This window comes from Colius striatus, chromosome W (genome assembly GCF_028858725.1).
Source record: "Colius striatus isolate bColStr4 chromosome W, bColStr4.1.hap1, whole genome shotgun sequence".
NCBI lineage: Eukaryota > Metazoa > Chordata > Aves > Coliiformes > Coliidae > Colius > Colius striatus.
Genome location: NC_084789.1, coordinates 133,519 through 149,025, shown reverse-complemented (window position 1 = coordinate 149,025; position 15,507 = coordinate 133,519).

Sequence of the window (15,507 nt, the reverse complement as noted above, 5' to 3'; positions counted from 1 at the left end):
ATAGTAGAAGGGATGAAGAATATAGAACAACAATTTATGCGGGTCGAGCAAAAAGAACTGAATGCCACTAGAGAAATAGATACTGCATGAAAAGACAATGATCCAGTAGAATTGACTAAAGATAGACGATGGTTATATTTAGATTATGTGAAAAATGGGGAATGGTCTTTGGAAGAGGCTGATAATTATCTACGTTCAAAATATGGACAGGATGCAAAAATAACTCCCCAAGAAAGATAAGAAATCTATAAATGGCAGAGAGATTACCCACACACAAAGAAAAAGGGTCCCCCAGAATTCATGGGAGAAAAGATTTTTAAATAGATCAGCGGAGAAAATAATACAGGACGAGAAGGTAAAGACAGCGTAGATACTACCAGCAGCAATACTATGCCAGCTAGAGACCCCAGTTTTGACATGAATAAAAGATGGAAAGGATTAATTACCAATGCTGAATTTACAGGGGATTTTCAATTTGTATCTGCTCCCATAATATCCACGGCGAATGGTGATATTTGGGCACCACTTGATTGGACATTAATATCAAGATTACAAAAAGCGGTGATGGACTATGGCATAGACAATCGACTCGTGAAGCGCCAAGTAGAGGCAGTTGTTAAATATCAGCAATTGATCCCAGCTGATATAAAAAACATTTTTGAATTGATATTAGGTCCGACAAGTTATATGTTATTTATGACAAAATGGAGGGAACGACTAGAGGATAAACAGATATCAAATTTAGATTTACCTGCAGGGGATCCTCTAAAAACGGCCTCATTCGATCAGTTAATGAGGAATGGTCAGTTTAAAGATCCACAGCGTCAGTCTGCATTGAATCACAGAATTTTATCTCAATCGAAAGTTGCCGCGTTAGAGGCTTTTTTTTATTACCTCAAGTAGGAAAGCCTAATTAACCTTATTTGCACATAACACAGGGGCCTTCAGAACCATTTTTGTCTTTTGTAGGCAGAATTAAAGAGGAAGTAGAAAAAGCCCCGGACATTCCTTTTAACATGAAAGATACACTAGTTAAGGAGATAGTCGTACAGAATGCAAATTCACTCTGCAAGCAGCTCATAGCTAGCCTTCCTACTGGCTCATCTTTAGTGCGAATTATAGAGCAATGTTCAAAAGCTCCATTGGAGGAAGAAAAAGAAAAGGCTAAGATACATGCATCAACCCTGGCCGTAGCTTTACAATCAATGCCAGTGCAAAGAAAAAATCAGATGAATACATGTTTTAACTGTGGACGTTCGGGACACTTTAAGAAAAACTGTACATTTAAACTCCAGGGATCGAGGCCAAGTTTTACAGCATTTGTTGGCAACTGCCATCGTTGTGATAAATTTGGACATCGAGCAAGTGATTGTACTTCGAAATTTAAAAAAGATGGCACTCGACTAACAACGATCTCGGGAAACGGCAAGAGCCGCGCGGGGGGCGCGGTGAAACAAAAACCCCCCTTCTCCGCGGCTGTCTCGACAAACTTAAATCAGCCACAAGAGGGAGCGCAGGAGTTGATTTGGCCCTGGCAGAATCCGTCATAATAGATGAGCCGACTGTTAAATTGGTACCATCAACTGAAAGTGGACCTTTAGGTCATGATTTATCTGCTTTGATTATTGGTCGTTCCTCAGCCTCAAAAATGGGTATTTTTATATTACCAGGGCTTGTTGATAGCGATTATACGGGAGTTATTTATGTCATGGTTACAGCATTTTTGCCACCTGTTACTATTCCGGCGGGTAGTAAAATCGCTCAATTGATTCCTTTTCAAAGTAAGATTCCAAATTGCAACTCCCAAGTGGGGCGACACCAAGGTGCATTTGGAAGTACAGGTCCTGCTGTCATGTTTGCAGAGGTTTTGACAGCACAAAGACCATTGAGAGAAGTAACCATTTCTTACCCACCCTGTAGAAATGATTGCACAGGGAAAACAAAGGGTATCAAGGCTAATATGATGATGGATACTGGCTCTGACATTACTATTATTCCACAGGACCATTGGCCAGGAGAATGGTCATTACAAAATCTAACAGGGGAGGTTTTAGGGGTTTTGGGAACTGCATCCACCCTACAGAGCAAAAATTTTGTCATGATCACAGATAAAGAAAAGAATACAGCATATGTTAAACCATATGTAATGCAAACGCCTTTGTGGATACTGGGAAGAGATGTATTATCTCAATGGAATATTGTGCTGTCATGTTCAAATTTATAATACAGGCCGCTGGGAAACATGCCCGCCCCACTTTAAAACTGAATTGGTTAACTGACGAACCAGTGTGGGTTGCCCAGTGGCCATTATCAAAAGAAAAAATAGGGCATCTCAAATCATTAGTAGAGGAACAGCTTTCTCTGGGGCATATAAAGCCATCTCAGAGTCCTTGGAACACTCCTATTTTTACTATTCAGAAAAAATCTGGAAAATGGAGATTATTGCATGATCTTAGAGCAGTAAATCAACAAATGCAGCCGATGGGTGCATTACAACCAGGTCTCCCTTCACCCTCGGCCTTGCCAAAACACTGGGTTCTTTTGGTAATAGATCTTAAGGATTGTTTCTTTAGTATTCCATTGCATACTGAGGATACTCATCGATTTGCTTTCAGCGTTCCAAAAATTAACAATAGTGCTCCTATGCGTCAATTTGAATGGGTTGTTCTTCCACAAGGAATGCGTAATAGTCCTACAATCTGTCAATGATTTGTTGACTCTGCATTACAAATTTGGAAAAAACAAAATCCAGATGTCATCATATATCATTATATGGATGATATCTTAATAGCCTCTCAAAAACAATTGAGTCAGGAGATAGAAACATCACTCTTAACAGAATTAAGTAAATGGGGATTAACTATTGCACCAGAAAAGGTACAAAGAACTGAACCATGGTTATATTTGGGAATGAATGTTACACTGTCTCGAATTCGACCACAAAAATTATCTCTTGCAACAGAGATTAATTCTGTACATGATGTACAAAAAAAAAATTAGTGGGTGACATTCAATGGATACGAACATGGGTTGGAATTACTAATTCGGATATGGAACCTTTGTTTCAAATGCTACGAGGTTCAAAATCATTGACAGAATCTTGTCAACTGTCAGCAGAAGGCAAGAAGAGTCTTGCAACTATTGAGGAAAAGATAGGTGCAACCCAGACATATAGGTATAATCCAAATCTGCCTATTAATATCTATATCCAGAATCATTTGTCTGAGGTAGCTGCTATCATTGGACAAGAAACGGCAGAACGTGCCTTTTTTCTGCTGGAATGGGTATTCACTTCTGCTCGTTTAAATGTGACTATTCAAAGCAGAATTGAACAATTGGGCCTTTTAATTCTGAAAGCACGAAAACGAATAAGGCAAGTTTTTGGTGTGGATCCTGACAAGGTAGTGTTGCCATATCGAACGGATGTGGTAATAGAGGAATGGCAACAATTGTCTCTTTCTTTAGCCACCGCAATGATTGGAATAACCATTGATAATCATTTTCCTAAACATCCTTTGTTTTCTACCCAGATATATATTAAAGAACAGACGATCATACAGAACAAACCCATTGCTGAAGCAGTGACGATATTTACTGATGCTAGCAGTAAAACCCACTGTAGTGGGTCTGGGACGGTAGTGATTTTCCACAGCAGCTCCTGCAGTGCTGTGCTTACTGTTGATATCAATATTATGACTACCACTTGCACAACATCGGGGCTGTCCCTCCAGCATTCCTTCCCCCACCTTCGCCAATAGCTGTGAGTGGGCATGATCTTGGGAGGGACTATGGCCAGGACAGCTGACCCAGGCTGACCAAGGAGATATTCCATACCATATGACGTCAGCTCAGTAATATAAACTGGGGGAAAGGAGCAGGAAGGGGAGGCGAGATTCATTTCTGGCCTTCCCAAAGCAACCGCTACGCGTACTGAAGCCCTGCTTCTCGGGAGGTGGCCGGACATCGCTGCTGATGGGAAGTAGAGAGTAACAGCTTATCTGCTTCTGCTTTGCTTCCCGCGCGCGCGGCTTTGCTGCTTATTTATTAAACTGCTTTTATCTCAACCCACGAGATTCCCATCTTATTTTCTCCCCTTCCCTGGCTTGCTGAGGAGGTGGGGGGTAAAGCGGTGTGGTGGGCACCTGGCATCCAGCCAGGCTCAAACTACCACAGCCCTTTTGGCGCCCAACGTGGGGCGAGATAATAGCAGATTTACATTAACTGCATTGCAATTACAGTAAACCAATGAGAGCAAAGTTCCTGTGCTGGTCACGGAGCCTTACTGCTATGCAGCTTATCTTACACTTTCTAATGTTTGGGAACACGATGCTCCTAACATTGACTCTCGGCTGTGCTTTAACCTTAATAGCTTTGCTAAGCTGGCTATATAATTTTGTGAAGAGGATGAAAGGGCCTGGGAACATGATGGCCCAAATAATAATAGCAAGTCTCATTCTGTTACTGATGAATTTAGTGTGCTGTGGGAGCGTAAAGGTGAGCTATTTATAGCTCGATGGGCCCATGAAACATCAGGACATCTGGGAAGAGATGCAACATATAGATGGGCTCGTGATCGAGGGGTGGACTTGACCATGGAAGCCATCACACAGGTCACCCATGAATGTGAAACGTGTGCCGCAATCAAGCGAGCCACACGAATCAAGTCTCCCTGGAACAGAGGCCGATGGCTGGGTTTTCAGTATGGTGAGGCCTGGCAAATTGACTATGTTGGACCACTACCACGAACACATCAAGGCAAGCGGTATATACTCACCATGGTGGAAGCAACTACTGGTTGGTTGGAAACATACTCTGTAAACCACGCCACTGCCCGAAATACTGTCTTGGGTCTTGAAAGGCAAGTTTTGTGACGACACGGCACTCCAGAAAGAATTGAATCAGATAATGGAACTCATTTTCGAAATAATCTCATAAACTCCTGGGCAAAGAAACATGGCATTGAGTGGATATACCACATCCCCTATCACCCTCAAGCCTCTGGAAAGATTGAGAGATATAATGGGTTACTAAAGACCATGTTGAGAGCACTGGGCAATGGGGCATGGAAGCAGTGGGATAAAAATTTAGCAGAAGCCACTTGGCTGGTCAATAGCAGAGGTTCAACTAACCGTCCTGGTCCTGCCCAAACAAAACCACTACATACTGTGGGAGGAGATAAGGTCCCCGTAGTGCACCCAGGGAAATGGCTGGGGAAGGCAGTATGGGTTGCACCTCCCATGGGAAAAGGCAAACCCATTCGTGGGATTGTCTTTGCTCAAGGGCCTGGCTGTACTTGGTGGGTGATGAGAAAGGATGGGGAAACTCGATGTGTACCTCAAGGAGACTTAACCTTGGGGGAAAAATAACCTGTTATGTGAGTTATCTGTTGTAGATGAACTTTGCAAGAAAAACCGGACAAGTGGACAAACCAAGCCGGTGCTGGTGCCCAACACTGAACATACTGTTTCCCCTGGCCTGGATATTCATCTTGATGGATGAGACAGAAGTTATGACCTGCTCCAGTGAACATCTACAGAGGATGAAAGATATAAGAATGTTGTTTGTTTGTTTGATGCAAGATGCAAGAGGGAATACAAGAATGATGTTTGTCTGTTGAAGAGTGGGGGTACTGGTTAATGAGAGTATATAAGAATGTATATGGATTGTTAAGATGGTTTGTCTGAGCATGACATAAATGGTATGGAATAAGGGGTGGAGACTGTAGTGGGTCTGGGACGGTAGTGATTTTCCACAGCAGCTCCTGCAGTGCTGTGCTTACTGTTGATATCAATATTATGACTACCACTTGCACAACATCGGGGCTGTCCCTCCAGCATTCCTTCCCCCACCTTCACCAATAGCTGTGAGTGGGCATGATCTTGGGAGGGACTATGGCCAGGACAGCTGACCCAGGCTGACCAAGGAGATATTCCATACCATATGACGTCAGCTCAGTAATATAAACTGGGGGAAAGGAGCAGGAAGGGGAGGCGAGATTCATTTCTGGCCTTCCCAAAGCAACCGCTACGCGTACTGAAGCCCTGCTTCTCGGGAGGTGGCCGGACATCGCTGCTGATGGGAAGTAGAGAGTAACAGCTTATCTGCTTCTGCTTTGCTTCCCGCGCGCGCGGCTTTGCTGCTTATTTATTAAACTGCTTTTATCTCAACCCACGAGATTCCCATCTTATTTTCTCCCCTTCCCTGGCTTGCTGAGGAGGTGGGGGATAAAGCGGTGTGGTGGGCACCTGGCATCCAGCCAGGCTCAAACTACCACACCCACAAATATGGATATGCCTATGAAAAGGATGGTGAATGGCAAGTAATAACAAAAACAGATGAAAACCTGTCAGTACAACTATTGGAATTAAAAGCTGCCTCCATGGCATTGAAAGATTTTCACACTGTTTCTCTAAATTTAGTTACTGACTCAGTATATGTAGCACTCCTGATAAACAAATTAGAAGATTCCTTCTTAGGAAAACCAAGTAATCCCCTATTGTTGCAAATGCTTGTAGTTTTATACAATAGAGTTAATTTGAGAAAATTGCCTCTTTGTTGTATACATGTTAGAAGCCACTCTCCACTTCTGGGGATTATTACAAAAGGGAATTCCATTATTGATCAGGCGGTACAAGCACTGCCTGCGTTACAAAAATCATTATCCTCTGATTTTACAAAGGCACAAGATTCACATGCATTTTTGCATCAATCTGCTAGAGGATTACAACAAGAATTTAATATTTCTCATAATGAAGCGCGTTCAATTATTGCTGCATGTCCAGATTGTGCACGATTACCTGTATTACAGACTTCTGGAACAAATCCTCGAGGGTTAGAACCCATGATGCATTACCAAACTGATGTAACTATTTTTTCATCCTTTGGGCGCTTAAAACACATTCATGTAACTGTTGATACCCACAGCAAGGCTGTTTGGGCAACAGCATTATCCAATGTGTCTGCAAAAAGTACAAGGAGACATTGGTTGGAGGTATTTGCAGTGCTAGGTGTCCCTAAAATTATAAAAACTGATAACGGATCTAATTACACAAGTAGATCCGTGGCAACATTCTTACAAATTTGGGGCATTGAATACCGTCTTGGTATACCTTATAACAGCACTGGTCAGGCAATAATTGAACGCCGACACCAGGACCTTAAACGTCCGTTGTAAGTTTTGAAAAAAGAGGGGGAGGAGTCCCTATCACAACAGGAAACATTGCATAAGGCGTTATATGTCCTCAATTGGAAAAATCCGATACAAATAATGGGAACTACAAAAGAAGAGTTTATGGTTCCCATGAAAGTGAATTTTAAATCGCCTTTTGAGTCAACAGACAAAAAATTTGTAACCGTCTGGGATCCTCCCACTGCTATTTGGATTGGTCCGAGCCAATTATTAACCTGGGGACAGGGATATGCTTGTGTGATTACAGGTGGAAAATCCCGTTGGGTACCGGCTAAGTGGATCAAACCCTGGATAACACCTCTGAAAGAAGACTCAACCGCTGGATCAAACGAACTGCAAATATATGACAACAATTAATAGCTATACTGAAACAAGACGTACCTGAAGTACCAGGGACATTTGACATTTATAATCTAATCAGCAAAATACTTAATGATCGTATTAATGAGATAGAGTATCCAAGCTGTACTTGTAGGGGTTGGATTATAGCATATTATCAGTGTAGTGGTTGTAGTAGTAGTTTTTACACTATAGATTTAGCAGAAGGATTATTAGGATGTATTGGCTGCAGACAAAATCAAGAACACAGAGGATATTTAGATCCTTTACGAGAATGGCTTAAAAATCCTGCATTAACTTTAGAACAAGCTTTAGAATTATTTGAATCAATAGAAGAAAGACGCTTAGCAAGACACATCCTTGATTTAAATTGGTTAGCCCAAAGAGCATACACTATAACGAACATTAAAATATTGGAATCATATTATCAGAATACTTGTGAAAAACACAAACATGGGCCTCGTTCATTTAATTTTTCTGCTTCTGATGTTGGCAAATCACAGTGACTCCTTTTCAACGTCAGTAGACTTGAGAGATAACTTCTGGATTACATGGGCAAATAATACAGGGAATTCAGCATTTTGCCTACATCTTTCAGCAGCCACAGATCCTTTTCGAATATGTCTCATTGGAGTACCAGGGTATGATCCAAGAACTTTTGTACATTGGGCTGACCGGAATTGCTCTAATGCAGGTAATGTTAGTCATTGTACTGCATTACTCTTTAATAGTTTGAACAAAGCATTACCATGGGACCCACAAGAGCTTAATCTCATGAGTAGTCGAATTTTAAAACAAAACGAAACCGGATGTGTTTATTTTGGACATTGGGACCTTACTGGACACAAGCTAAATTGGTTAACTCCCAAACAAAATGAATTAAATAATGCCAGTTTTTTATGTGGGCACACACCATATGGTTGGAGTGCAGGTCAACAAGTTATATTCCTAAATAAAACGGCTAAGGCTTTACCATCCGGCATATTTCTTATCTGTGGTGAAAGAGCTTGGCAGGGAGTACCACAATATGCTCAAGGGGGCCCTTGTTATCTGGGATCATTGACAATGTTAGTACCAACTATGCCCATGATAAAAAACTTACGAGCTAATTATACTCGTGCCAGAAGGGATCTTTCTGTCTTAGGCCCTGAATGCAATGATGAAGTCCAACTATGGAGTCACACAGCTCGATTTTTTGGCTCTCTTGTACCAATGCTAGGTACAGCACATGCCTTATCTACTACTGAAAGATTAGCCTGTTGGACAGCAAAGCAGGCTAATGTCACTACTGCAATTCTAACTGTAGTGGGTCTGGGATGGTAGTGATTTTCCACAGCAGCTCCTGCAGTGCTGTGCTTACTGTTGATATCAATATTATGACTACCGCTCGCACAGCATCAGGGCTGTCCCTCCAGCATTCCTTCCCCCACCTTCACCAATAGCTGTGGGTGATGACAATCTTGGGAGGGACTATGGCCAGGACAGCTGACCCAGGCTGACCAAGGAGATATTCCATACCATATGACGTCAGCTCAGTAATATAAACTGGGGGAGAGGAGCAGGAAGGGGAGGCAAGATTCATTTCTGGCCTTCCAAAAGCAACCGCTACGCGTACTGAAGCCCTGCTTCACGGGAGGTGGCCGGACATCGCTGCTGATGGGAAGTAGAGAGTAACAGCTTTATCTGCTTTTGCTTTGCTTCCCGCACGCGCGGCTTTGCTGTTTCTTTATTAAACTGCTTTTATCTCAACCCATGAGACTCCCATCTTATTTTTCTCCCCTTCCCTGGCTTGCTGAGGAGGTGGGGGATAAAGCGGTGTGGTGGGCACCTGGCATCCAGTCAGGGTCAAACTACCACACCCGTAGAACATGTATTTTCTGAACTTATGGGTTGTTAAACATACTACTGGAATCCCAGGAAATTCTACCGGTCAAGCCATTATCGAATGTACCCATCAAACCTTAAAAGGACTGCTAGAAAAACAAAAAACGGGGGAAGAGGGGGTAAGCCCTCAAGATAGACTAATGAAAGCTCTTTATACAATGAATCATCTCAGAATTGTGACAAACCGGAATGAATCACCGGCATTAACACACTTTGCCCAAATGAGTCGGGATTTGGATTTTACTGATAAACCTAAAGTTTGGTATAAGAATCCTGTTACTGAAGAGTGGCAAGGACCTGCAGATCTGTTAACGTTGGGAAGAGGCTATGCTTGTGTCATTACAGATCAAGGTCCCCGGTGGATTCTGGCAAAATGGATCAAGCCACATCAACCGAAAGGACTTAATGACTGTAGGAGCAATGGAAAAAACAATCTTGAGGAAAGAGCCGAATCTTGAGGAAAGAAAAGTCCAAAACTACATTCAGGAAACAGAAATATCAGTGGAGTTACAGAGAACTCATCCCTTCTTGCCAGTATGCATCCCTCTTAGCAACATATATCAGATTATGGTTTTTTTGAGTTTATGGATTTTTGTATTGTTCAGTGATGTAGCTGTTATTGACCTTTTGTTGTAAACTCATGGCCATGGGTGCCAACGACCATGGCTAGGAGAGGATGGAATCAGACATCAAACCAATATGATTTGGAACTGAGACAATTTATTCTTTTGTTCTGATCACTTATATACTGTTTCAAGCTAAAGCCCGCAGGTAATAGGGACAGATGATTGGTTAAACATTGTTGTTCACAAGCCTTGCATACATTGTGGCATACACTGATTGGTTAACAAAAATAGCTAAGATATAATCTAAGAGTCAGTACATTGATCTTCCAGATGTATCTTCCAGATGTCTGGGGTCCTTTGTTCTTGTGCATCCTTCAGAGATGTTTTATGGCCTTGTTTACTTCCTTAGAAGTTCAGGGTTCGGGCGACCTTGGGTTCTTTGCACGTACTCCTTAGTACTTGCAGTTTTTGCATGCATTCTTTATTCTTATCTTAAGGTAACTTATGATATTTTGGTTTCAGCTCAAATGCTCCCACTAAGGCCCCAACACTTCCCCCTCTTTTTTTCAAAAACAGCTTCAGCTAAGCTGGTTAATCGTGAAGAGATAATACGCAAAAAACAAGGCCCCAATAATATGACAACTAATATTATTAACAAAACTATTGCTGCAGCTTTAATCAATTCTTTAGCCCAGGCAGTAATTCCCCAAGACATCAGCCAATCATCAATAGGGTTATGATTTTGTGTTATTTTGGCTGTATGATCCCGTAACCATTTTAATTGTTGGTGGATAGAAGAGCTATGATCAGATAAATTAAAACAACACATTCCTTCAATTTCTTCACAGCCTTTTCCTTGTGCTAATAAGAGATAATCTACAGCTGCTCGATTCTGCAATACTGCTTGTCTAAGGCTATCTGTATCTTGAGCCAATTTGGTTAGTGTGGTAGTTTGAGCCTGGCTGGATGCCAGGTGCCCACCACACCGCTTTATCCCCCACCTCCCCAGCAAGCCAGGGAAGGGGAGAAAAATAAGATGGGAGTCTCATGGGTTGAGATAAAAGCAGTTTAATAAAGAAACAGCAAAGCCGCGCGTGCGGGAAGCAAAGCAAAAGCAGATAAAGCTGTTACTCTCTACTTCCCATCAGCAGCGATGTCCGGCCACCTCCCGAGAAGCAGGGCTTCGGTACGTGTAGCGATTGCTTTTGGAAAGCCAGAAATGAATCTTGCCTCCCCTTCCAGCTCCTCTCCCCCAGTTTATATTACTGAGCTGACGTCATATGGTATGGAATATCTCCTTGGTCAGCCTGGGTCAGCTGTCCTGGCCGTGGTCCCTCCCAAGATTTTGATCACCCACAGCTATTGGTGAAGGTGGGGGAAGGAATGCTGGAGGGACAGCCCTGATGCTGTGCGAGCAGTAGTCATAATATTGATATCAACAGTAAGCACAGCACTGCAAGAGCTGCTGTGGAAAATCACTACCATCCCAGACCCACTACAACGGGCTATATATCCCAAGCCATTATCAGTTTTTATATCTTGTAGAACACCAAGGACTGCAAAGCAACTCCTCCAATGTCTTATGACATCTCGAGCACTGTCGCTCGTTAAGGCTGTGGCCCAAACCATGGCTGAATAGGTATCAATAGTGACATGTATACGTTTAAATCATCCAAAGGGAACATAAACAGTGATATCCGATTGTCATATTCCTAATGGTGCCAGACCCCTGGGATTGACTCTAACTCCTAGTTCGATTTGTTTCTGGCATGCAGGGCATGTGGAAACAATACCTCGAGCATCCGATATGGTCAGGTCAAACTGCTTTGCCAGTATTTTCGCACCTTGATGTAAAAAAATCATGCAATCTTCAGGCTTGAGAAAATATGTCAATTATTGGCCCCATAGGTATCAATAAAGGACCTGCTACTATCTTGTCAACAATTTCATTGCCAACTGATAGGCTATCTTTTAAGCCCAAATTGCTTTGAATATGTCCAATATAATAAGCAGTTTGACGTTCATTTATCTGATGCCAGAGCCATAGAAGTTATACAGATTCTGATTAGAGATTTCTTTCAACAACGCTCTCTCTAATCGAGCGAGGGTATCGACCACATAGAGGGAATCAGAGATGATGTTTAATGGGATGTCTGGCCATTTCTCGAAAGTTTTAACTACAGCCATCAGCTCCAGCAGTTGAACTGAGATGCCTGGGGAGTGAACACTTAGCTTTTGCCATTTTCCATTCTCCCACTCCTGCTTTGGCTTGGATCTTACTTGCAACGGTAAAAACAGTCAGGCCTTTAACGGGTACTGCTGATCTCAACGGCTGGTCTTCCATTTGAAATTTAACAGAAAACAATTTATGGGCTGGATAATGATTATTTATAGTCCCTGAATATGACAATAAGGCCCACTAATTCATCAGATTGTTGCAGTGCCCAATTCAAGAATTCATCTGTGAGAGGAACGAAAATGATGTCTGCCTCAATCCCTGCTATTTCCAGCAGACGTTTCCTGGCCTTAACTATTATTTTTGCAATTGCCTCTAGTCTCGTGGTAATTATTTTTTGCAAATTATATGGCAAAATTATCCACTCCAAGATCCTCAATGGGTCTTTCGCTACTGAATCCCATTGCATCAAGACTGCCATTACATGCTGGTTTTGACTTATCACAGCAATGTTAATTGACAAGTCAGGATCATATCGATGACTGTAGTTATTGACTATCTTCTTTCCTATCTTTTCTATTGCTTGTATTTGCTGCCAGGACAAAGCCTCTACCGAGTCTTTTAACAAAGGCATTAGTGGTGCAAGATCCTCATTCGTGATACCACATATGGTTCGTACCCATTGGATATCACCTATTAGCTTGAACGTCTGTTAAATTAGCAATTTCTGTTTTAATTGCCACCTTCTGAGGATAAATGTGTGCACCGGTGATAATATTACCTAAATATTTCCAAGAGGCTTGCATTTGTACCTTCTCTGGCACGATCACCAACCTGGATATGCTCAACTGTCACTTCACTTCTTGTAGAATCTGATGCTGGTCCAGGTCTTTTCCTGCAATCAGGATATCATCCATATAATGGTAAAATAAAACATGAGGGTATTTTTTGTGCAGAGGTGCTAGCACCCAGGCAACATAAGATTGACAAATAGTTGGCGAGTTCTTCATTCCCTGAGGTAAAACTGTCCATTGATAGCATTTTGCTGTCTCTTGTTTGTTAATAGATGGTACTGTAAAAGTAAACTTCTCACTGTCATGCTCATGTAGAGGAATTGTGAAAAAACAGTCCTTTAGGTCAATCACCAATAGGGGTCATTCTTTTGGAAGCATTGCAGGAGAAGGTAATCCTGGCTGTAAAGCGCCCATATCCTGCATCCCTGCATTAACAGCTCTTAAATAGTGTAACAGTCTCCATTTCCCTGATTTTTTAGGGATAGTAAAATTCCATGGACTAGTGGATGGCTTAATATGACCTTTTTCTAGTTGTTCATTTACTTATTCATGAATCTGGGAGAGCTTTTCTTTGCTTAGCGGCCATTGATCAATCCAAACTGGTTTATCTGTAAGCCAGGTTAACTTCAGGATTGGTCGTCCATCAATGGCCGCCATTAAAAATTTTCATTTGACAAACGAAAGCCCATTTGGCTTAAGGCATCTCTACCTAAAAGCCAGACTGAAGTATTAGTTCCTTTAGGTGTATAAACTGGTGGCTGAAAAACTTTAATAATTATTTCAATGTTTCTTTCATAATCTGCATCAATAACACCAGGGAGCACAAAAATGCCCTGTTGAGAGGCCGATGACCATCCTAAAAGCAGAGCACTTAAACCATAACCAAGGGGTTCATTAGCATTTAATGAGATAACCATTATATCCGTATTGTGGATGGTTGTATCTATTGCTGTTTCCACATCCACTCCTGTGCTTCCTGCAGTGGCTGATCTGAGGCCATCCAGGCAGCCACTGGTGTCGAAGGGTGGTTTTGTGTCATCGCGTTCACCCTTTTTGCGCTCATTAACCCATTTTCCTTAGGCGATCAGTGTCTGGCCACTCGAGAGCGGCATTTAGTGGCTCTGTGTCCAAACTTGCCACATTTGTAACAATTACCATTAAATCTGCCATTGGATCCCGATGATCTGATGGAGTTATTTGTCCATACCAATGGTCTGGACTGACATTGATTTTTCACATCCCATTTTTCCACAGTTAAAGCATTTTGGACTCCGATTTCCTTTGTGCTGTCGAACTAATGGTTTCAATGCTGTTGCCATTGCTTCAGCTAAATGTGCAGATGGTCCTACTCAAGAGCAGGCTTCTATCATGTCGACCAAAGTTGCCGTCTGTGGGAGAGCCTGGAGGATCTTTATATAATCATGGTTAGCGTTAGCAACTGCTTTTACTTCAGCCGACATATTTGGTATAGGATCCAGAGCTGCTCTTAGATGGTCTAAAAAGGTCATAAAAGGTTCATTGGGTTTCTGTATAATGGTTGTGTATGAGGGAACTGGCATCCCCATGTCAGGGATGATCTTAAATGCTTGATGAGCCAGTGTCTGTGTTTGTTGTAAAATAGCTTCATGGGGACGGGCTTGTACCTCAGGGTCACCGAACGGTCCTTTTCCCATCATCATATCCGCTGTGACAATTCACCGCTGATCTCCCTGCTGTAAGTCCATATTTTCTACTATTGTCAGTGAAACATTAAAAAAAAAAAGGTGAAGAAGGTTTGTGGTAAGTTGTTTGTGTTTCGGACTCATTGTTGAAGCTTTTTTTTTTTTGATCAGGAGTAAAAAATGGATTTTGTCATACTGTTGATGCTTCAAATGATTGTGAGAAATGGTTTTAGGCAATTTCAACAACCCAAGCAAAACATGTGGGTTACACTCGCCAAAGCAATCAATCAGTCTACAATATGTTTATCAATGGCCACTCCTGATTATCCTTTTTCTACCTGTTTAGTGGGAGTTCCATTAGATGTGGCACAATGACGAGTACCAAATGCACTAAAAACAAATCCCTTAGTTAAGGGTAATGGCAAAGCTGACAACTGGGATTTGATCATTTCATGGTTGCCAACAATGACAACAAAGCCACAGGAGTTAGAATTATTGGAATGTATAAAGATGGATTTTTGTGTTATGTTTAATTTTACTGGCAATACCAAAAAATTTAGACAGAATGTGGATCCCATCTTGGGCGTGTATAAGAACACAACATCTTGGTGCAATTATACTTCACCAAAAAGATCTAGATCTAGTCTTGTGCCTATACAGTTACCGAAGGGAATTTTTCTGATTTGTGGGGACCGGGCATGGCCTGGAATAGCCTCGAGATTACAAGGGGGACCGTGCAGTTTGGGACGACTGACAATCTTGATTTGGAATGATTTGGAAACATCGTCATCTGAAACTGATTTGTACATGCATTTACTAGCGAATGTGATGACCATGTTACCTTTGGTCTCCCTCAGCAATAATAGCAGCTAGTAAATTTGCTCCAGGTGTAGGAGTA